A 21,988-nucleotide genomic window follows, 5' to 3' on the forward strand; every position below is an offset into this window, starting at 1 on the left:
TGGTATATTTTAAACCTCTTTTGCTTGCATTATTATTTTTTTTAAAGTCACGTAATTAACTTCATGGTTTGGAGAACTTTTTATACTTAAAGATGCCACTATTCATTAGTCAACCAACAAAATCCATGACTTCTTGTCCTTCCAGGACCAAAGAATGTTTTCTTGTTTGTTTTTCTTTTGCAGTACTGGGATTGCCCAAGGGTTCCTGCCTGCCAGGCAAGCCCACTATAGCTGAGCCACATCCTCTGCATTTTTTACTTTGAGACTGCATCTCCCTAAGTCACCCAGGGCTGGCCTCAAGCTTGCAATCCTCCTGCCTCAGCCTCCAAAGTCACTGGGATTACAGGTGGGTACCACCGTGCCCTGCTGAACGTTTTGTTCTCTGAATGGTTAAGTGACATCTTCCCATATTCCTAGCACTGTAGAAGCCATCTATAACTGGGGCAATTTGATATCCTTCATTAGAAGATGTGGGTCAGTCCCTGACCAACCACTGCCTGGAAAACCATAGCATTAGGCTGTTTGTATTTCTAATGCAACAGTGCCATATTTTCTCCATGCCTGAAAGAAGCAGAACAAAACTTTTGTTTGTTTGTTAGCAAGAATTGGCAAACATGCTGGTTTTGATGAAGGAATGATGGTTCTGGCTTCCTTTTCAGGCTGAAGCAGGTTTGCTTCTGGTGCACAGCAGATAAAGGCGTCTTAGAGTTAAAGTTGTGGTGGTTCTTGTGTCCTTTTATCTGGGACTCAAATTCTCATCATTGAATGTTTCCCGCCTCCCATCCCCCAATTTTTTTTCTAAATCTAATGTATCTGCTCTGTTTAGCCATGGTATAGTTTCTAATTCAATCCTTTGATTCAGCAAACAGGGGGAACAAGTTCCAAAGATATTAAATAATGTGCCAAAAGTTAGGGATAGAAATGGGATTGGGTATGGGGGGGGTGTTGTGGCTCACCGGTAGAGTGCTTACCTAGCACATGCAAGGCGCTGGGTTTGATCCTCAGCACCACATAAAGATAAATAAGTAAAATAAAAATTAAAAATAACAGACATGGGATCCTGGGCCCCATTCTCTCTACTTACTGCCCTTCATCATGCTGCCACACTTAATGAGAGGATGCATTTTCAAGGAAATTCTATTTCCCTAAGTTAATATAATTCATTAATAACTGGAGAAACTACCATATTCATTGCCATAGATGTTATCAGGAAAGTAATTTGCTCATATTTTGTTTTTTCTTTTTTTTTTTTTAGTTTCAGATGAACACAGTACTTTTATTTTATTTATTTATTTGTATGTGGTGATGAGGATTGATCCCAGTGCCATTATGATAGCTAATTTTTTTATGTCAACTTGACTGGATTAAGGATCACCCAGAAATCTAGTGAAGTGTTATTCTGTGTGTATCTTTGAGGGTGCTTCTACAGGAAGTTAGCAGGGGGGTTGGGTGAGGACTGGGTTGGAATGAGCCATCCTTAATGTGGGCAGGCACTATTAGCCAGAGAGAACAAACACAGAAGGTGAATTGATCTGTCTCCCAACAGCTGGGACATATTCTCCTGTCACAGACATTAGAAGTATGGACTCTGGCCTTTGGACTCTGGGTCTCCCACCAATGACCTCCTCTTCCCTGGGCTCTCAGGCTTTAGCCCTCAAGCAGAGAAGCATCTCAGGAGCAGCAGCTTGCAAATCACCTGCCCTGGCACTTCTCAGCTGCATTAGAGCATGAGCCAACCCCCTGATGAATCTTTATTTACAGATCCTATTGGCTTTGTCTTTCAAGAAAACTCTGACTAATATACCTTCCTGCATTCTTGTGGACAATTGTGCATTTACTTCTAAAAACAAAAACAACAACAATTATTCCCTAATTCGACAACTTAAAAATCTTTATATTTCCATTTGTAATTAAGAATTGATGTAAGACATACAAGCCAGAAAAAGTACTATTATAAGAAAGGATGTGGGCTGAGGTAGTGGCTCAGTGGTAGAGCACTTGCCTAGCATGTGTGAGGCACTGGGTTCCATCCCCAGCACCACATAGAAATAAATAAATAAAATAAAGGTATTGTGTCCATCTAAAACTTAAAAAAAAAAAAGAAAAAGAAAGAAAACAAAAAGAAAGAATGTAAAGATCTTGAGAAATTTTCAGAAAGAATATTAAAATTAAAAAGATTGCTTTTATTTTTATTAGTTGATTTTTGTTATTCTTTGTGTGGTGTTGATCAAGAACAAATAAATTTGGAAGAGTACCAAGAAGCAATTAACATCCATAGAGAGACTCTTCCCACTTTTTCCATTCTTTCATAATTGGATTTTTCCTGGCTGGAAGTTAACCTCTACTCAAGATGTTAAAAAGGTCAAAGAATATACTGTTGGATAGTGTCTTAGCCTATTCTTCCTGCCACCACAAAATACCAAAGACTGGATATGTTAAACAACAGACATTTGTTTTCTCATAGTTCTGGAGACTGGAAGTCCAAGGTGGGGTGTCTTTGGGGCTGGTTCCTCATAAAGGCTCTTCCTGCAGTGCAGACAGAGCCTTTTTACTGGGGTGAAAACACTCAGGTCTCTCTTCTTATAAAGACACTGTCCCAGCAGTCCAGAGCCCAGTCTCATGACCTCATTCAACTTTAATTACCTCCTTATTCAGAATATGTTCAAACTGGGGTACTATAGCTTGGATCTGGAGTGCCTCCCCAAAAGTGCTAAAGGCCTGGTCCTCAGCTTGGTGCTAATGGAAAGTTATGGAACCTTTGAGAGGTGGGGCCTAGTGGAAGGGTTTAGGTTACTGGGGTCGTGCCCTCCAGGGAATGGCGGAGTGGACACTGGCCTCTTCCTCCCTTCCTTCCTCCCTTCCTTCTTTTTTTTTCTCGTCTTGGCCTTGAGGTGAACAGTTTGCTCCACTGTATACTAGTGCCACCTCAACACAGGCCCAGAGCAACAGGGCTCATCAGTTATGGACTGAAACCTTGGAGACTCTTAGCCAAAGTAAAACTTTCCTCCGCAGAAGTAATCTCAGATATTTGTTAGAGTGATGGACAGCTGATTAACCCAGGGGATTAGGGTGTTAACATATGAATTTTGGAGGAACACAGTCAGTCCCTAAGAGTAATGATAAAATGTCTTTAAAATATGTTACATAATAATGTGATAAAATGTGAATTATAAAATAGGTTATAATATACACTTATATTTTAATGGATAAAAAAATTGGAAATATTTAAAATCTACAAGCATAAGAATCAACAGACATTTATTGAATTCCAAACTTTGTTAAATACTATCAGCAATTTACTGACCTCCAGTTTTACATATGACTTAGATTATATAACCTACCCCCTGGGGTTAAAACTGTCAGGGAATTAACCTTCAGATACTGACTTAACAAACAGGTTACCAACTGAATTTAATCAGAAATCAAAGAATATTAGAAACAGAAGCTGAAACCTGGGGCAAGGAACTTCAAGATGACAAAAAAAAAAAAAAAAAGAACTCAAAGTCAGAATCCAGTCAGTGGTATCTGCAGGGTAAAGTGCATCCCAGGGCAGGGAAGGGTCATACCAAATAAGAGTGGGGTCAAAAATATGTATCCAATGGAAAGATCAAAACCAGAAGGGTTTTGGGAGGAGAGGAAATCCACTTTCCCCTAATATTTATGGAATGACCAGCACTTGTACATTGAACTGCCTTCAACTTTTGCAGTAGCACAGCAAAGTTGGTGTTGCTTTCTCTCTGCAGATGAAGAAACAGAGACATGTAATGCAATGATAATGGGGCAGAGGGCAAGTATGTGAGCTAAGATTCAAACCCAAGTCTGCCAGTGGTAGATTCATGCCCCACCACCACCTTTTCTAATGTTCAGGACCTCGGAACGATGATGTTTGTCAAAGATTTCCAAGCTCACCTTGTAATGGAAACCAATCAACACCTCCCCAATATAAAAGGTTTGATGAGCCAACAATTCATGTAGTTGAACTTAATAAAAATATTTCAATCTCCCTACTTAAAATTTAGGTGACTATCAATTCACTACATAGCTACTCTTGAGGAGTAGGTAACAGATGAATATTGAAATCTTAGTCCCTAGCTACATAGTGATATGTGAGTGAATAATTAGCTCAGACTACTTTATTGAGAATGTTAAAGAAATTTAATCATATTGGTGGAAAAGTTTGACCTTAGAATTCAATGTCCCTGGTTTATCTCTTCCTAATTCACATCAATCATACACTAGTAAGATTTGGGGATCACCTGTTAACATTTTCCCTTAATTTCCAAGACCTCAAAATCAGTCATGTCTACTCCTCCACCCTCACCCCTCACCCCTCACCTTGCACCTCTCTTCCACTGAGTCAGGATGTCCTCCTGCTTACTAGGAATGCCGATCATTCCACCTCTTGTAGGACCTCACATCATCCACTTCCCTTGAGAGGGATGGCACATGTTCTAGAGTACAGTGTGCCAGGAGCTAGGGGTGAAACCATGGATCCAATGACATGGTGCCTGCAGGGATGCCAATGAGAAAGCCAGGAAGAAAATGTTATTACTCTTCAGATGGTGCTGCTTTCCCCAGGATCTCGTACATCAGTCCTGCCCAGTTTCTCCTTTACAAATCTGCTTAAACACTCACACACACACACACACACACGCACACACGCACGCACAAGATCTTACAGCTAGGCATAGTGGTGCATGCCTAAAGTCTCAGCTACTCAGGACAATGTAGAGAGATTTCTTGAGCCCATGAGCTCTAGATGCCTCCTCTAATTCTAACATCTTTGAGAGCTCAGCTATATTACATGTAGTATTTCTTTGTATACTTACAAAAATATTAAGTATGCTGTTGTGTAGCCCTTAACAAAGAACATAGTGCCTGAGATCAGAATGGACCTTCCTCGTGTGTACTGAATAGTTCTGAGGGTGGGGTGGGGGTGCATATCAACATGAGATACGTTGCCTGAATTAAAGCAAACACACTAGGCTATAGTGATAGGATCAAGATCTCAAGACTGAAGGAATTCTGATTTCTATTAGGTTTCAAATAACTCACATCTTCATTTAGCAAAAGGTTACATAACCAGAGATGAACCCATGAGACACATTTTTTATCTTCCAGTGGAATTGAAGCTATTCTGCACTGAGCAAAGATATCACAGTCTGACTGAACTATCAGAGAGCAATATATTAAGCCTGATTACTTCTTTATATAGAAAGCCATTTGTCTTCCATTTGCTATGTTAAGCAAGGTATATAGCAAAAAATTTCCACTGAGTGAAATGTGAAATTTCCATATTTTGATGGAATTTCCATTCTGCTGACAGAGAATATAGAACACATGATGGTATAATGGGGAAAATGCCAGAATCTAGCGTGCTAGTTTAGCTTTCTATTTACTTGCAATGGAATCCTGGATAGATTATTTTATTCTCTGAGTTTCGCTTTCCTTATTTATAAAATTATGATAACTTACTTTTCAGTGTTATTTTAAGGATATAAGATACTGCATATGAAAACCATCTTGCAAATTCAAAGTCATAAATGGTATTCATAATTACTGATATCATTATATAAAAGCACTTGAATTGCTGGTAAAAATCCTGTCATATTGGTAGAAATTTCAAATAACATCTTTACCAATATTAACTTTTTTTTTTAAGTGTAAGAGTAGGATTTATTCAAGTGTGCATAGAAACGAAACTCCTGCAGAGTGAAAGGGACCCAACAGGGGTTGCCCTACTAATATGATTTATTCAAGTTAGATTATCAGATCCATAAGTAGAGTCACTACAGTTTTGCATTTTGAAGTCTTCCATTTTGTACACTCAAGTTTGCTCATCTTAAAAAATCTCTCCTTCTGCTCCATATTTACTCCTTGATACTGTCATCTCTGTCTCCTTCAGGGTTTTTATGAACAAACTTCATAAAAATACTGCTTATAACCAAGATAAGATAAAACAGAATAGAAGATATCAGAGAAAATTGCATAAAGTAAAAGTATTGTTTCATGAAACGTTTTTGTGGGGTGGTTACTAGGGATTGAATCCAGGGGTGCTTTACCACTGACCTACATCCTCGGTTCTTTTTATTTTTTATTTTGAGAAGGGTCCACTAGGTTGCTGAGAGTCTTGTTAAAGATGCTGAGACTAGGGGTTGGGGCTGTGGTTCAGTGGTAGCTCGCTTGCCTAGCATGCAGGAGGCACTGGGTTTGATTCTCAGCCCACATACAAATAAATAAAATAAAAGGTCTATCAACAACTAAAAAATATTAAAAAAAAAAAGATGCTGAGACTAGTTTTGAACTTGTGATTCTTCCGCTTTAGCCTTCGGAGTCTCAGTTGTCAATCTGGCAGTTTGGACATTTTTTTTACAATGCTGGAGATTGAGCTCATAGCCTTGTACATACTAGGCAAGTGCTTTACCACTGAGCTATATTACCGGACCCTTTTTAAAAAAATTTATTTTGAGACAGGTCTTTCTAAGTTGCCTAGGCTAGCCTTGAGCTTGTGATCCTCCTGCTTCAGCCTCCTGGGTAGGTGGTATCCCAGGTATGTGCCACTGCACCCTGGCCATTTGATTTATAAGCAAATGTGAGTGCCTTCAGGTTGGGTACATACTCCTTATTTAGCCATAGACTCATCATTCCCTATTACCTCACTCTAGCCAGTTCACATGCTGATTGATGTTCACTGTCAGGTTCCTAAAGGCATTTGAATCTGAAATCCTTAGCAATACATACAACAATATAAATTAACTTAATCACATAAAAAATTTCAAATTAATGAAGAAAAGATTTGTACACTAGAACATAATTTACTAACTGAATTAAGCCACAATTTCCAAATACTGTTTCAAACTTGGCCTACAAAAGCAGTGAATTATACACACATAGGGAATTATTAGCTTGGCTTTGCTCACTTGTTTTAATTATGCTGTTCCAAATTCTTTGGAGAAGCACAGAGTCCAGTGAGCTGTGTAAAAATCAAGAGAATTAATTTTGTTCTCATCCTTTAGTTCAGCATTTCATCAATAGCATGTTGTAACCATTGGTGAATCATAGATTCACTTAAATGGTTGCATCTAGAATGAACAAAAATAAAACAGAATAGAAGATATCAGAGAAAATTGCATAAAGTAAAAGTATTGTTTCATGAAACGTTTTTATGGGGTGGGTACTGGGGATTGAATCCAGGGGTGCTTTACCACTGACCTACATCCTCAGTTCTTTGTATTTTTTATTTTGAGAAGGGTCCCACTAGGTTGCTGAGAATCTTGTTAAGATTCTGAGACTAGGGGGTGGGGCTGGGGCTGGGGCTCAGTGGTAGCGCGCTTGCCTAGTATGCATGAGGCACTGGGTTGGATTCTCAGTACCACATATAAATAAAATAAAAGGTCTATCAACAACTAAAAAATATTTTTAAAAAAAGAGATGCTGAGACTAGTTTTGAACTTGTGATCCTTCTGCTTTAGCCTCCCAAGTCTCTGGGATGACAGACATGTGCCACCATGCTCAGCTTCATTAAACTTTTTTAAAAGTGTGGTTAAAATATACATAATATGAAATTTACTAGTTTAACCATTTTGAGTGTACAATTCAGTGGGATTAAGTACATTCATAATGTTGTGCAACCATCACTGATATTTCATGAAACTTCTGCTCCAACTGTTGTTCTTTCCCATTAGAATAATCTTCTTGTTTCTTAAGAAGTTGAGTGTTAAACCAGCATGGTGGTACACACTTGTAATCCCAGGGACTTGGGAGGCTGAAACAGGAGAATTGCAAGTTTGAGGCCAGCCTCAGCAACTTAGCAAGACCCTGTCTCAAAATAAAAAAATTTAAAAAGGGCTGGGCATGCGGTAATAAGTGCCCATGGGTTCAATCTCAGCTACTCCCTACCCACTGACAAAAAAGAAGTTGAGTGTTCACTGATGTTGGACTAAAAATAGTATCCACTTTGCCAGGTCTCCAGGAGCCTTCACCTACTTCAGTGAAATGAACTTACAACATGCTTATGAAGTTTGGCTCTAGGCCTGAAACCTCCAATTCCAGACTGGGAAATCGCTCCAAAATCTCTTGTTCTCATCGGCTCATTGTTTTTCTCCATGAGAGCTGCTGTCGGGCAGGTAATCAAGGTAGAAATGCTATATTTTCTCAGGCATACATGATGATTTTATGCCTAAGTACATAGGTCAAGTATTTCAACAGGTACCCACAAGAAACAGGATGAATATAAGCTGCAGCCCCATCCATTCTAGACCAGAGTGGTGTTAACCTTCAAAGAAAACACAAATCCAATGTCAGAAGGCTTGACTAAGGAGCCGAGGTCTTTTCTGTGGGTTTCTGTAAAGGGGCTATTCCCGTGGTTTCACAAAGCACACAGGGGGAAGCAGTTTCTCAGAAAATCTCTCTGGATATGATCCTTCTTCCCAACGTTCCATGTCCATGCAACCCTGCATCTCTGGTTCCTTGCTACTTCCTCCTGAAGTCACCCTCCTGCAGGGGTCTGGTGTACTTGCTCACACGGTTCTATCACATCTGTCCCCAGTGTCCTAGGCTGTAAGACCCAGAGGTTCTCCCAGGCCCCCTTGTTCCTATAGCAACAAGGTATAGAGTATCCTGGGAAACAGTCCTCTTTGTGTTTTGAGCAATGCATTGTCATGGAATATCTATAATAAATTAATGTATTCATCCACATGTTTTGATTATTGTGGGGAATTAAAAACATGCAAAAGCAGGAAAAAGAGCTTTATGAGCCCCCATGTATCTATCACATTCAGCTTCAACAATTTTCAACATACTTGCCTGTCTATTATTTCCTATATATCTCTAACAACCTTTCAGATTATTTTGGAGAAAATCCTAGACATAATAGACAATATCAGGTCATTCATCAATACTTCAGTTTTATATCTAAAATATATTTTTATTTTGAAGAATTTTAAATTTAAGGTTACAACTACATACATATAGTACACCTAGATTTACCAAGATTTTATCATTCTCTATACACACACACACACACACACACACACACACAGCCTTTGTGTGTTTTTCATAAAACTATTTGAGAGAAACTTGTAGGTATCTTGACTTTTCATTCCTAAATAATTCAGATTGTTATTTCCTAAGATCAAAGACATTCTCTTGCATAACCATAAAACAATGTTCAGTTCAGGAAATTTAACCTAGATTATAAGACTTGTATAGAATCTATATTAAAATATCAATAATATCATGATAGCAACTTTTACTGATCCAGAATCTACTCTAGGATTACACATTACACTGAATTGTGTTTTCTCCTTAACCTTTAATTTGAAAATCACCATCAATCTTTGTCTTTTATGAACTTTGACATTTTTGAAGAGTAGGAGTCAATTGTTTTGTAGAAAATGTCCCTGATTTAACTTTGTTCCATTGGTTTTATGATTGCATTTCTGGCAGGAATGCCACTTAACTGAGGTAGTCACAAAGCACATGAAGTCAGTCAGGATGCCATTACTACTGGTGCTAACTTTGATCACTTGATTCAGATGGGGTCTGCATATTTATCTGCTGTAAAAATACTCTTTTCTGTTTGAAATACATAAGCAACAGGCTTTGAAAAATGTTTAATAGAACATGTTTCTCACTGTGCTTTCACTCAGTGATTTTAGCATTCACTGATGATTCTTGCCAGGATAAATTCTATTATAGTTGCAATATGGTAAATTTTGAAATAATTCCTTCTTAATTTATTAATCAGCATTCTACTGTAGAGCTTTCCCCTTTCCTTCCTCATCTTTTTTTTTACTTACCCATTTCTTTTTTTTAATTTAAATATTTATTTATTTATTTTTTAGTTTTAGGTGGACACAATATCTTTATTTTTATGTGGTACTGAGGATCAAACCCAGTGCTTCTTGCATACTATGTGAGCACTCTACCACTGAGCCACAACCCCAGCCCTTACTTACTCACTTCTTTGTATTTCTTATTATCTGTATGAACACATGAATTTTTAATTCAAAGTATTCTAATGTATTGCTGTCATTTATTTTGATACTTTCCCCAAATTTGACCAAGCCAGTTCCTTATTGTGTTTCTTTTCTGATTACTTTAGTGGCAGGAGATAACTTTACAGCAAAAGTTTCTAAGCACACCTCCTTGCCTCATAATAAATCTTGGCTCACTGAACAGGACTGGCCTGTCACCTACTTCCCATCTGGTGTTCCTTCTCTTTAGAAGGCTTGTGGGCAGAACCTCCACCCTTTGTCTCTGGCCTTGGGCTATTTATCACTTTCAGGTTCCTTCCCTATGATGGCTTAAACCTCCCCTTTGGTTTGCCTGCTTTCTCCCCTCCCTAGCTCTTAGCAGAGTCCCTAAAGCAGACTAGGTACTTATTAATGGGCAAATGAATAGTTCTAAATCATTAGAAATAAACTTTTGAAAACTATAGTTTAAATGTAGCACATGAGAATATACAGTATGAAAACGTGTTTATTTTTTCACAGAAAATACAGGGAGAATGAAAAAAACGTTCTCAGCAACTGAAACACTGGCCTTTAAAAGGGAATGTCTTGCTTTTCTCATTGGTTAAACCAACATTCATTCATTCAACAGGTACTATGTGCCACCTATAGTGTTACAGAGATCACTGAGCTGCATCTGGCCCCGGGGAAACTGATCATTTTATTGGAGTGATAGTCACATGTCAATTGAAAATTAGAGTGTAATAAAGCTTTAATAGAGCTATGAATGAAGCACAAAGAGGACACAGAAGGAAAATCAACCATCGACAGAGAATAGATTTAAATGTTTGACTTTTGAGCTATTATTTGAAGAATAAACAAGATTTGACCAAAGTAGGGAATACTTATGGCAAGGGAAATTGCATTCTTTAGAACCTAGGGGCTCATGAAAGCATCACACATTTAAAAACAAATTCTTTCCTCTCAATGCAGTGCTAGGGATTGAACCCAGGGCTCTGGAGCATGTGAGGCAAGCACTCTACTACTGAGCCACATCACCAGCCTTGTGTTTTGTTTTCATAGGACTTATCACAAATCTGTTGATTTGCTTTTCAGTCTTCAGTGCAAAGCTTGTGCTACATTCCAGAGTAGCCCTAGCAACTCACCCAATGTCTTAAAACATGTTTGGTACATGAAAGTGATCGAAAAGTTATGGTGTCTAACCCCACAAGGTACGAAAGGTAAGTGACTGGGCTGAAGGAAGACAGGCTAGGACTAGTTTGTGAAGGGACTTCTTTCCATGAAAGAGAGTTGGTTTTCCTTGTAGGGGGAAAAAAAAAAAACAAGGATCCAGTGAAGGCCTTTAATGAAAAGATGGTGACAAAATTTTTTAAGGAAATGCTTGTTGGCACTATGAATGATGGACAGTAACCAGAAGGCAAACCTACTAGGGAGAAGGAGAAATGTTTTAATTCATTTTTTTCTCCTGAATTATCATATATGCTTTAAATATTAGAGGAAAACTCAATCTTAGGTGATTATTATCTGTAAAAATATAGCTATGAATATTTAATTTGCGATTTTTTTCGGATGTGACAGGTATTACAAAGGAGAAGACACTGATAAGGATGGCATTACACATATACCCAATATAAGGGGGAGGAGTCCAGGAGGCTTTCTTCCAAAATGTAGAACTGTCAGAATTTGAACATCATAGATAGGAACGAACAAGCAGCCCAGGTACACAAAGACCACGAATACACATACCCAGACCCAGACCCACAACAGCCCCAGTCCTCCAGCATGCTAGGGGCAGAACCCAAGGCTCAGACCCAGAATAGTCTCCCTCCACTGTGGTAAAACCCTTGGCTAGGCAAGCACTCTGGTACTAAGTCACATTCCGTTAGCCTAACGCCTTTTTAATGGGGACGGGGGAGGCGGGCCCCAAAATTTGGAATAATTCACATATGATATATATCATCAAGAGCAAGGATACAGAAAACCAGGCAATAAGCTTAAAAGGGAATGCTTTGTGCCCCGCCCCCCCGCCCCCCACTAAAATTGATCAAGGGAGGGTAAGACATTCTTGTTTTGGAAGACATTTGCTACTCGAGTCTAGAGTCTTTCCATTCTCGTTGAAATCGCACGGAGTTTTCGTGGACCCCGCTCAGGAGCTACTGTAAACACCTTCGGTTTCTCAGTTCCCACCCCTCCTCCACATTCCGCACTTGCAAAAGCCTGTCTTCCAGACCCAGGGCCTCGCTGGGGGCGGGGAGAGGGGACTTTGGGCCAAAGTCGCCGTCGCCAAAGGCGCGAGGATCTAGGTTAGGGGTCGCGGTCCCGATGGGCAGGGTTGGGAAGGGGTCGCAGGACGCAGGCATGAAAGGAGTCCAGGCCCTGGGGAAGCGACACGGGAACCGATCGCAGTGGTGGGGGGGGGGGGGCGCAGGCGTCTCTCTGTCGGTGGGTGGCACAGGGGCAAGGGCGGGGGTCGAGATATCGGGGAAGGGAACAGAGGCAAGGGAACAGATGCAAGGGAATGGATCAAGGGAGGGTAAGACATTCGAGAGCGTCCTCGACCTGAGTGTTCTCTGCAGCCTATGAGAGGTACACGCAGTAACCGTAGTCCCAGGGTCAGGTCGCTCCCAAGACCTGGTCGGAAACAACCCCGCAGCCCACCGCCTTCAGGCGGGGCCGCGGGGCGTGGCGAGAGGCTTGCGGCGGCGTGGGGCGGGGCGGGCAGCGTGCGTGCGCCGAGAGTGCAGCGGGCGCGGGGAGGGGCGCGGCGCGGTAGAGAAGGGAGTTGTGCGCGCCGCGGGGCGGGCGGACGACGTGCGCGCACGCGCCAATCACAGATGCCGCGAGAGGGGTGCGCGCGGAGAGGCCAAAGGAGGCGGAAGGACGGCCCGGGTGCCGCCCGCATCCAATCACCGCGTCGCGTCGCCATGACGTGAGACTCTCCCGGGCTCCGTTCGCCAGTCGGCTGGCCCGGAGGGTGAGTGCGCCAGAGCAGGGCGCGGGGGCGCGCGGGGGCGCGCGGAGGCGGGACTTCCGTAGGTCCCCGGAAGTGGGAGCTGTGTGTTCTCATGCGAACGGGAAGGAGCGTTGGGGATCCGGAGTCTCGAGGTTGAGACATTTTCGGGCCCGAAAGGGGAAGAATCCATCCCCGCCGCAGCCAGCCCGCGCCCGCACTTCTTTCCTGCCTTCGGCCCGGCCCGGCCGCGCCGCCTCTTCCTGCCGTCTCCCTCCTCGGCCGTCCCCGCGTGTTGCGCGGTCGCCGGGCACCGGGGCTGCGGCGAGGAGCCCGCGGGCGGCCGGTCGGGCGGGGCGGGGGGCGCTGACAGGTGAGCAGGCCTTCTTTGGCCACCGGCTGGGCGGCCTTCCTCCTGGGCCGTGCTCGGACCCGCGCCCGCGCCCGTCTGTCACCGGGCCGCCATCTTCCCGGAGGGACGAGGCCCGCGGCGGGCTGGGCAGGGCCGGGGACAGGCTTCGGTCGGGGATGACTGCGGCTGGGGCCTGGGTTTGGGGGGCCGGACAGGACCGGGGCCGGGGGGGACCAGCGGGACCGGTGCTGGGGTCAGGTGGGGCGGGAAGGACTTGCGGGTCAGGGCCGAACGGGTCCGGCACGGCCTGGCCGGCAGGGTTGTGGCACGGCGGGGCGGGTCCAGGGTCGCCCCCGAGGCCTTGTGCCTTAGGCCCAGCGGATTCGCCCGTGCAGAGAATGGGTTGGGGTCGTAGGCCGCGAGCGCCCTCGGGCCGGGCCGGGCCGGGCCGGCGCCGGGTCCCGCAGTGCGGCGCGGGGCTTCGCCCCCTCCGTCCCGTCGGAGCTCGGCTCAGGCGGCCTCGCTGCTGCTCCGTCAGGGATGGGTCATTAGGGAATCGCATTCCTTTAGAACCAGGAAGTTGGGATCTTGTCGCTCGAGTGTTTGGAATGCTACCTTTCCCACTTGATAGATCCGACCAGGGGTACATTCTGAAGGAGTTAAAAAATGAAAGTCAAACGGGTAGATTCCCAGCGTTGGTCACAGGACTGGGACCTACAGTCTGCACAGGAGCTGGTAAGGAACTTCTTAGCCACCTACTTCTTGGGGGTGTACGGTTGGAACGTCGAGAGCAATTTCGACTTCAGGTCATTGCGTATTGTAACTTTTAGTGAATGTAATCTGGCCTTCTCCCTCATTTTCATGTAAAACGGTCTTGAATTTTAGCTGAGATGGAACTTGCGAAAATTATGTCTGCCTGGCTTTCATTTGAGACCTTTTCACTGGCAGCAAAATATCTGGACTTAATCATAAACTCAAAGTTTGAGGTTTTTTGTAACTGAATAAACGGATTTTTCTTGACTGTGTAGTAGAGTTAGTTTGTGAATATGAACATAAAGTGCGAGGGGTTTGATAGAGATAATAGCAACTTGAAGTGAATGTGTGAGTAAATATTAAAGTAATTTTCTTTTTTTTTTTTTTTTGGTGGGGGCAGGATATTTAGCTATTATTTTCGGCTGTGTTAAATACTGAATTTGTGCTGAGTTGTAGTTTGCAAAGGCCGCAAAGGGAGAGAGGAGTGATGTTCACTTTTTGGGGGTGGTCAGACAGTATGCGATTTCCATACTTCCCCAACCTGCCTGGCTCCCCTAATTTACAGTCAGGGTAATTTACAGAAGTTGAAATGGTTGTGGCTTTTCCCTCTGTGTTTAATGTACTGAAAAGCAGTTTTGTAATCAAGCTATACAAGAAATGACTTAAGGAGGTTTGCTTGAGTTGTTAAAGTGAAATACTTTCTGAAAGGCATCAAATTAACACGTTATTTAGTCAACCATAAATTTAATTTATATACTTCCTTTGAAGAAAGGGAAATAAATTTTATTTTGTATTCTAAAATATTAATGTGATTGTTTACAGGAATAAAAATATGACATGGCTTCTTGTTTATTAGAAATTATTTTCTTGGTGCTTTGATTTCTATATCTGTAAAAGAGGGATGATAATACCCTTACAGGACTATTGTATCACAAACACGTAGATGTTGGCTGTTTTTGCTATTTTATTATTGAACGGCTGTTTTAATATTTACTGTGTAACTGTTAACTTTACTAGCAGAATTTGTTTGTTTGTTTGTTTTCCTTGATCAGGGGTATCTGGGCAGAGAAGACAGGTTCTGAAGGCAGAATGTAAATTTGGACAAAAGAGTTACACTACATTTGAGTAGGAACCAGAGAGAAAATAAATGATAATATAACTATAGAATTTTCTTAGCATTCATTTTGCCATGTTCTCTAGATGAGTAGCTGAAATTAAGTGGCAGCAAATTCAGGGAGAAAGTTTATTTTACTTAATGTTCTTGAGAATTGCCCTTGAAAAAAATGAGATTTAGAGAATTAATTGAATTTAATGTGATTACCATAAATATAAACAAATTTTGACAAATGTATATTTAAACTTGAAACATTTAACTTAGTCACCTGTTTTTATGAAACCATCTTCACCTTATCCTAAAACATAATTCTCAAATACTAAATACAAATTGGGACATCAAATTGTTAATGGTAATTACAATAAATTGCCCTAAGTTACCAGAATAGCTGCACTCTTAGTGTAAATTGCAACAATATTTACAAATTTTTGTAGTGACCAAGAAATGACTAACAAGCTTCTTTCTTTCACTGTTTTAATAAAAAGTGTCATGTTGACATTCATACTTTTCTACAAAACTATGAACTAGTATTATAATCTAGGTCTTCCAGTTTTAGAAAGGTGTTATCTTTTTGATGGTCTCTTGAGGTTGAAAAAATGCTGTGTTGGAACAAATTCCATATGTTCTTAAGTTAGAGTAAATTTTAAAATGTTTTATAACCCTTGCTATACTCTTGCAGATTTCTCTCAGTTTTAAGGATATTCTTTCAGATTGATAAATGTAAGAAAATCCTAAGGTATACTTCTGTAATTTCTCCTATAAAACGATAAGAACAACCTTTTTATATTGGGTAGAAGAAAATGTCAACACTAGAATTGTATTGGTGGAAAATACAGTGTTAAAAATGGACACTGCTCCAGGGGTTTGCTTTTACTTTGTTTTGGGACTTTTTTCATATGAAAGAGTTCTCCTTTTTCTATAAGAGTAATTTTAGAGTACACAGTACATGAAAAACTACCTTCTAAGATGGTTAAACTCATCATATCTTAATTTTACTTTACCATTAGTTCAGTTTAAACTTTTTGCTCTTAGGCTTGTTGATATCTTTGAAGTTGCTGTACTTCTGAAGTTATATTGAATGAAAAATGAATTTTTATTTATATTTTTTAAAATCAGGACATGAATTGTAAGGTAGAAAGTCATTGGGTTCCCTTGTGAAGAGAAGGAGAATAAATTCTGTCTTGGAATTTTTTCCCCTGATGTTCTAATGGTGTTTTTCCCACGTGTAAATATCTCCTTTAGGAACAGGGAAAAGTATTAGCTCAGCTGTTTCCTTCCTTTCTCTTCCTTGTCCTCCTTCCCCCGTACCTTTTGCCCCTCAATACCTTATAAACTCTCCTTATACTGTTTTTTTCTGTGAATCTGTCATGACTCTTATTTTAATCATGAAGGATTTGTAGTTGAGTGATGTTGCTGATTTTACATCTTTCATAGTCTTGTTCTTTCTTTGTTGTCAGCCTCAGCTAGTGTGATGTGTGCCATAGAGTGCACAATAATATTGACAATATTTCATACTTAACCTAAATTTGAAAGCATGCTAATTTTTTTAGGGGACATTTAATACTCATGATATAACACCTAGTCTTCACTGAAAATGTTTGTGAAATCAAACTTATAAGTTAGGCTGGTATTTATTTGCCTGACCAAAATAATTTATTATTTGCATATACTAATTTGTTATACTATAGTCAGATTACTATAAAGTTATATATTTATTGCTTGGCCCTTTATAGAACCTCATCAGGACTGTCCCAGGTGCTCCTAAGCATAACATGCCTCCCACTGTGTGTGACTGTGCTACCTCTGTCTTCTTTCATTTACTGCCCCACCTTTCAGGCTGGACCACTGCCTCTCTCTCCTCTGCCCTTTCTTCTCCTCCTCCCCCTCAACTGTGGTGTTGCAAACATAGGTGCCTTTGCCTGAAATTGAATGTTCCTCTTTTAAATTTTTAAAAATTTTTACTTATTTCCTTATCTTTAAGAAGGCATTTCAGGAGTTTTTGCCTCAATTTCTGAGGTTAGACTCAGGGCTTCTCTATTTTCATAGCACCTTATGTATACTTTGTCTTATTCAGCAAGTATTAATATAACCTCCTTATGAGCAAGATCCTTTGTACATACCTCATTACCCAACTCAGAGCCTGGTATACTATAGATGTTTAGTAAAATTAGTTCAACTAGAGGGATAAAAGCATGCCTAATGACAACTCCCACCTTAGTTTTAGAGAAATTGTTTCCAGATCATGTATTTGCTTAAGTATGTAAACAAATGTGAAAATTTTCACCTAAAAAAGATGCATTAGAGCCAAGGCTTGGCGTAGATCTGTAATCCCAGTGATTTAGGAAGCAAGGCAGGAGGATTGCAAGTTCAAGGCCAGCCTCAACAATTTAGGGAATCCCTAAGCAACTTAGTGAGACCCTGTTTCAAAATAAAAATAAACAAATAAATAAAAAGGGCTGGGGATTTAGCTTACTAATAAAGTGCCCCTGGATTAAAGAAACTTTCTCCTAGTGCATAAAAATTATATTTAAAAAATTTTAACTGACTTTTCATAGCTGCATCTACTGTATAAGTGGTTTTGGTACAGTAATTTAACTGTAAGACCTCCAGATTTTACATTCTCAGTCTTCCAATCTTGCCTTTTTTGTTTTGCTTTGAAATTAAAACAAATTAGCCAAAACAAAGCAGTTATAATATTGAAAACATTTTTAATGCAGTGTTCTATTTAGTCATGTAGACTAGCATTTGGATGCTGATGGCTCTCAGTTCTAAACTTCCTCAGGTAGATCCCTATAACTGTCACATTTATTATGGCATATCTTGCACCAGACTCTCCTTGTTTTTCTTCCCTGCTTTATTTTTCTTCACAGTACTTATTGAATTATAACACACCATATAAATTACTTAGGGGTAGTTTGTGCTCTTGAACTTGACTGTAAATTCCATGAATTATGGGAGATTTTGTTCATTTCTTTCAGTGATATGAGCCCAGAACTTAAAATTGTATCTGACACCTACTATGCACTAAATTATTTATTATTTACTCGTGTGTGTGTGTGTGGGTGTGGGGGTACTGGGGACCAAGGACCTCATGCATGTTAGGCAAGCATTCTACTACTGAACTATGTATGCTCCCAATCCTCTGAATAATTTATCAGTAAATCCCAGGGTTTTAATAGTGAACAAAAGGAGTAACCCCCACCCCCTTTGGAGCTTACTGTCCCCTGAGGCAGGTAGAATGTCACATAATCAAATATAAAAGTACAGTGTACTAAGAAAAGTCATAGATTTAGGCCTGGAGGGATCAGAGAGACTTCCCCAAGGAAGTACTGAGATTGAAAGAAGTGGGGTGGGATGATAGAATAGTCTTCTCAGCAAAGAGAATGACATGTGCAGTGACTGAGGTGGGAAGGAGCCGAGAGTTATCAATGTAGATGTGGCTTAAGGGAGAAGGTGGCTCGGAAAAGTAGGTGTGGATCTTAGGTCCCATGTAGGTTGAGACTTTTGCTCTTTATCTTGAGAACAGTAGAAGCAGTTGGAAGGTTTTAAATGGGGAATTATTTGGTCAGAGTTGCTGTTTTAAAATGATTGTTCTGGTTTATGGAAGTATTCTTGGCGGCAAGGTGGAAGGCCCTCTTCCAGTTTATACTTCCTGTTGTCATAGTTGAAAAGGCCCATCCCTGTCTAAATGAAGAATAGTTTACTTAGAACACCTTTAATTTGTATTTCACAAAGCCATGCATGTTTAAGAAAAGACTTTAAAAATGACTTAAAAATATGCCTTAAATCTGCTTGCATGTGTCAATTGTTTAAGTTATATTTGTTATTTCAGATTTTATTAAGGCAAACTAATTATTGGATTTCCTTTTTAGGAACATCTGAAAAATGGGAACATTTTGTTTTCATATTTCAAAAAGCTTTGTTTTTATTGTCAATGCTCAAAATGTAGGGATTAAAAACAGTGACTGATTTGACATGAATTTACAGGTTGCCTCACTGATTGTTCTGTGTAAACAGGTTAAACGTTTCCTTTTCAAAAAATATGAAATTCTTTTAAATGTTAAGACACCATACTTTTCTTAACATTCTTTTTTTTGATTGTGTTGATGAGATTTTTATCTATGTATTTTCTGCCTTACCAGTTCAGTTGAAAGCTTGCTCTCTTTGTGCCTGTGTGTATTTGTGTGTGTGTATTCATGCAAACAATAGTACTTCTCTCTAGTCTATAGGAAGCCTTCAACACATTTGAGTTTATTTATTTTTTTAAGTGGGTCCTTAAAAAAGGAAAGTTTAGTCACTTTGGGGAATGGTGGCACTTCTTCCTGAGAAGCAAAACCAGATTCTCAACCTTGTAAGGTGCCAGTAGATTACCTTTTAAAGGAAAAATCAAAAGTCAAATTCAAACCTACATGGGGAAATAGTCCATTGCCTTAACCATTTGACTATGATTACATGAAAATCTTGAAGTCCCTGTGGAAAAAAAAATGACTTCTTAAAACTCTAGAACTTCCAAAGGTAAAGGCATTTTGTGTTTTTAGGACGAAAAAACATTCAAACAGAATTCATAGTATATTAGTTGTTGTGTATTTCTTGAGTATGGTTTATGTGGATGCTTGGTTTGAAAGTCTTGGATAAAACCATCTGGCCTGATTTATGTTCTGTATTTTTTTTTTTAATATTTATTTTTTAGGTGTAGATGGACACAACACAATGCTTTTATTTTTATGTGGTGCTGAGGACCGAACCTGGGTCCCACCGTGCTAGGCGAGCGCTCTACCGCTGAGCCACAATCCCAGCCCCAAGTTCTGTATTCTGTGGTTAATATCTAGTGCTGCTTGTTATCAGTCTAGTTGCTGGTTCAGGTTGCCCTTTAGCAGTTCACTTGGAGTACAGGCCACTCTGTAAATGAGCAACTGATGAATCAGCAGTATTTGTCTCTTCACAACTTTAGCCATCTAGGGAGGGAGAAGACCATCAGGAGGACCCAGGGGTGAAAATGCATGAAGCTGTGGCACCAGTGGTTGCTGCATATGCTTGTGTCCTCAAGTTTTTTTTGCGGCTCTTCCCATTTTTTAGTATACCTTGATGTACTTGATTTTTTTCTTCTGTAATCATTATCCCATAGTGCAGATGAATTAAACCTAAGCATGCAGGGACCAGAAGTAGAAAATAGAATTGCCAAAACCAATAAGCTGCAGGAGCATTTAGGCACATGGAATTTAAAAGTCATTTCAGTTAAGAGTGAACTGCTGTGTGATTAGAAATGTAAGTTTCTAAGGAGACTAAGAAGACTCTATTTTCTTGTTTTTTTTTTTTTTTTGGTGGTGCTGTAGATAGAACCCGGACCTTGCAAATCCCCAGCCCCCAAGTTCAGAATATTGAAAGTGTTTATTTGTTGATGTGGTAGTTTTTAAACTATAACTGGGTTTAAGTTTTTCATAAAAATCATGTGAGGTTACAGCTCAAGATAGAGTCATTATATGCCCACAAATTGTATGCTAGCTAATTTTTTGCAGGAAGCTGGGAGGGCAACAAATAAATGCTGGCTAATTTAACTTCTGATTTGGTGTGTGGAGGTGTGGTTAGATAAGTTTATTATAAGGAATATATTTACCAAATGTTTGATAATAATGAAAGCATTTAGTAAACTTTAATCCAAGTATATGAATTGTTTTGTCAATGTCATTGCTGACAGTCCGGAGTTATAAGACTGAAAGGGGAGACCTTTCATTCTTTTTGACTATTCATATAATGTTAGGTGTGAATAAAGTAGCACTTTGAAGTAGTACTTCAGAGATTTCAAGTTTTTATTTACATTATTTTGTCAACTGAGGTTTGATAACTAGTTTCTGAAAATAACTGCTAGGAAAACAGTGTGATATTGTATGCGCATTCTCAGAGTTTTAGAGCTCTACAGACTCAGAAATTAAAGCCCACACTGGTAAACTTAGAAATACGGCTGGCTGGTTGGTGGCAGGGTAGGTCTGTAACTGGTTTTCAAAATTCAGTATCTCATTGCATTCTCGGTTACAGATCTTACTGTGAGAGTACTTTCAAGGCATGCCCTCAACCATGGAACATCAAAACATACCTTAAATTAGTGAAAACATTAACTTTGTCACAGAATTTTAAACAATAATTTTTAAAAATATAATTTTTAAAGCAGATTCTTCAAACAGCTATTTGTGCTTTTTAAAAGATTGAAATAATGTACAGTCATGCATTGCTTAGGATGGGAATAGGTTTTGAGAAATGTGCCTTTGGGCTATATTATTATGTGAATATCATGGAATAAGTAAAAACCTAAATGGTGTAGATCAGTCAGTGCACATACATGCTGCTGCTGCTTCTTTTTTGCGATATTGGGGATTGAACTTGGGCCTTTGCATACAGTACTTCAGTCCTTTATGTGACTTTTTTCTTTTCTTTTTTTTTTTTTTTTTTTTTTTAAGAATTTAATCTTCATTTGTTTTTATGTGGTGCTAAAGATTGAACCACACATGTGAGGGACGTGCTCTACCACTGAGCTACAACCCTAGCCCTTCATGTGACTTCTTGATGCAGTTGGGAAACTTAGAACATGAAGTATATGACATTGCTGTTAGTGTAACAGTACTGTTTTATAATAAAATTTAAAAATATATAAATAGTACACTCTACCATTTAAAAAGTATATTATGGTACACACATAAACCAGTAATGGTCATTTCTCTCACTGTCAAGTATTATCTACTGTACAGATTTGTGTGTGCTATATTTCTATACACCTTGCAGTGCAGTAGGTTTTTACCAACATAACCACAAATAAGATTATGCATTACATTAGAATATTAATTATGCCATGA

General features: G+C 39.9%; 1 protein-coding gene across 1 annotated transcript in view; it reads left to right on the forward strand.

The window, feature by feature from the left end:
- Positions 1-13,016: 13,016 nt before the first annotated feature.
- Larp4b (La ribonucleoprotein 4B) overlaps positions 13,017-21,988 on the forward strand; it is a 92,779-nt gene continuing 83,807 nt past the window's right edge. The window contains exon 1 of the mRNA XM_046432016.2: positions 13,017-13,297. The gene's annotated coding sequence lies outside the window, so the exon portion shown is untranslated. The remainder of the gene's footprint in view (positions 13,298-21,988) is intronic.

This window comes from Marmota monax, unplaced genomic scaffold (genome assembly GCF_021218885.2).
Source record: "Marmota monax isolate L192 unplaced genomic scaffold, Marmota_monax_Labrador192_F-V1.1 WCK01_AAM20220418_F8-fsc00071, whole genome shotgun sequence".
Lineage (NCBI taxonomy): Eukaryota > Metazoa > Chordata > Mammalia > Rodentia > Sciuridae > Marmota > Marmota monax.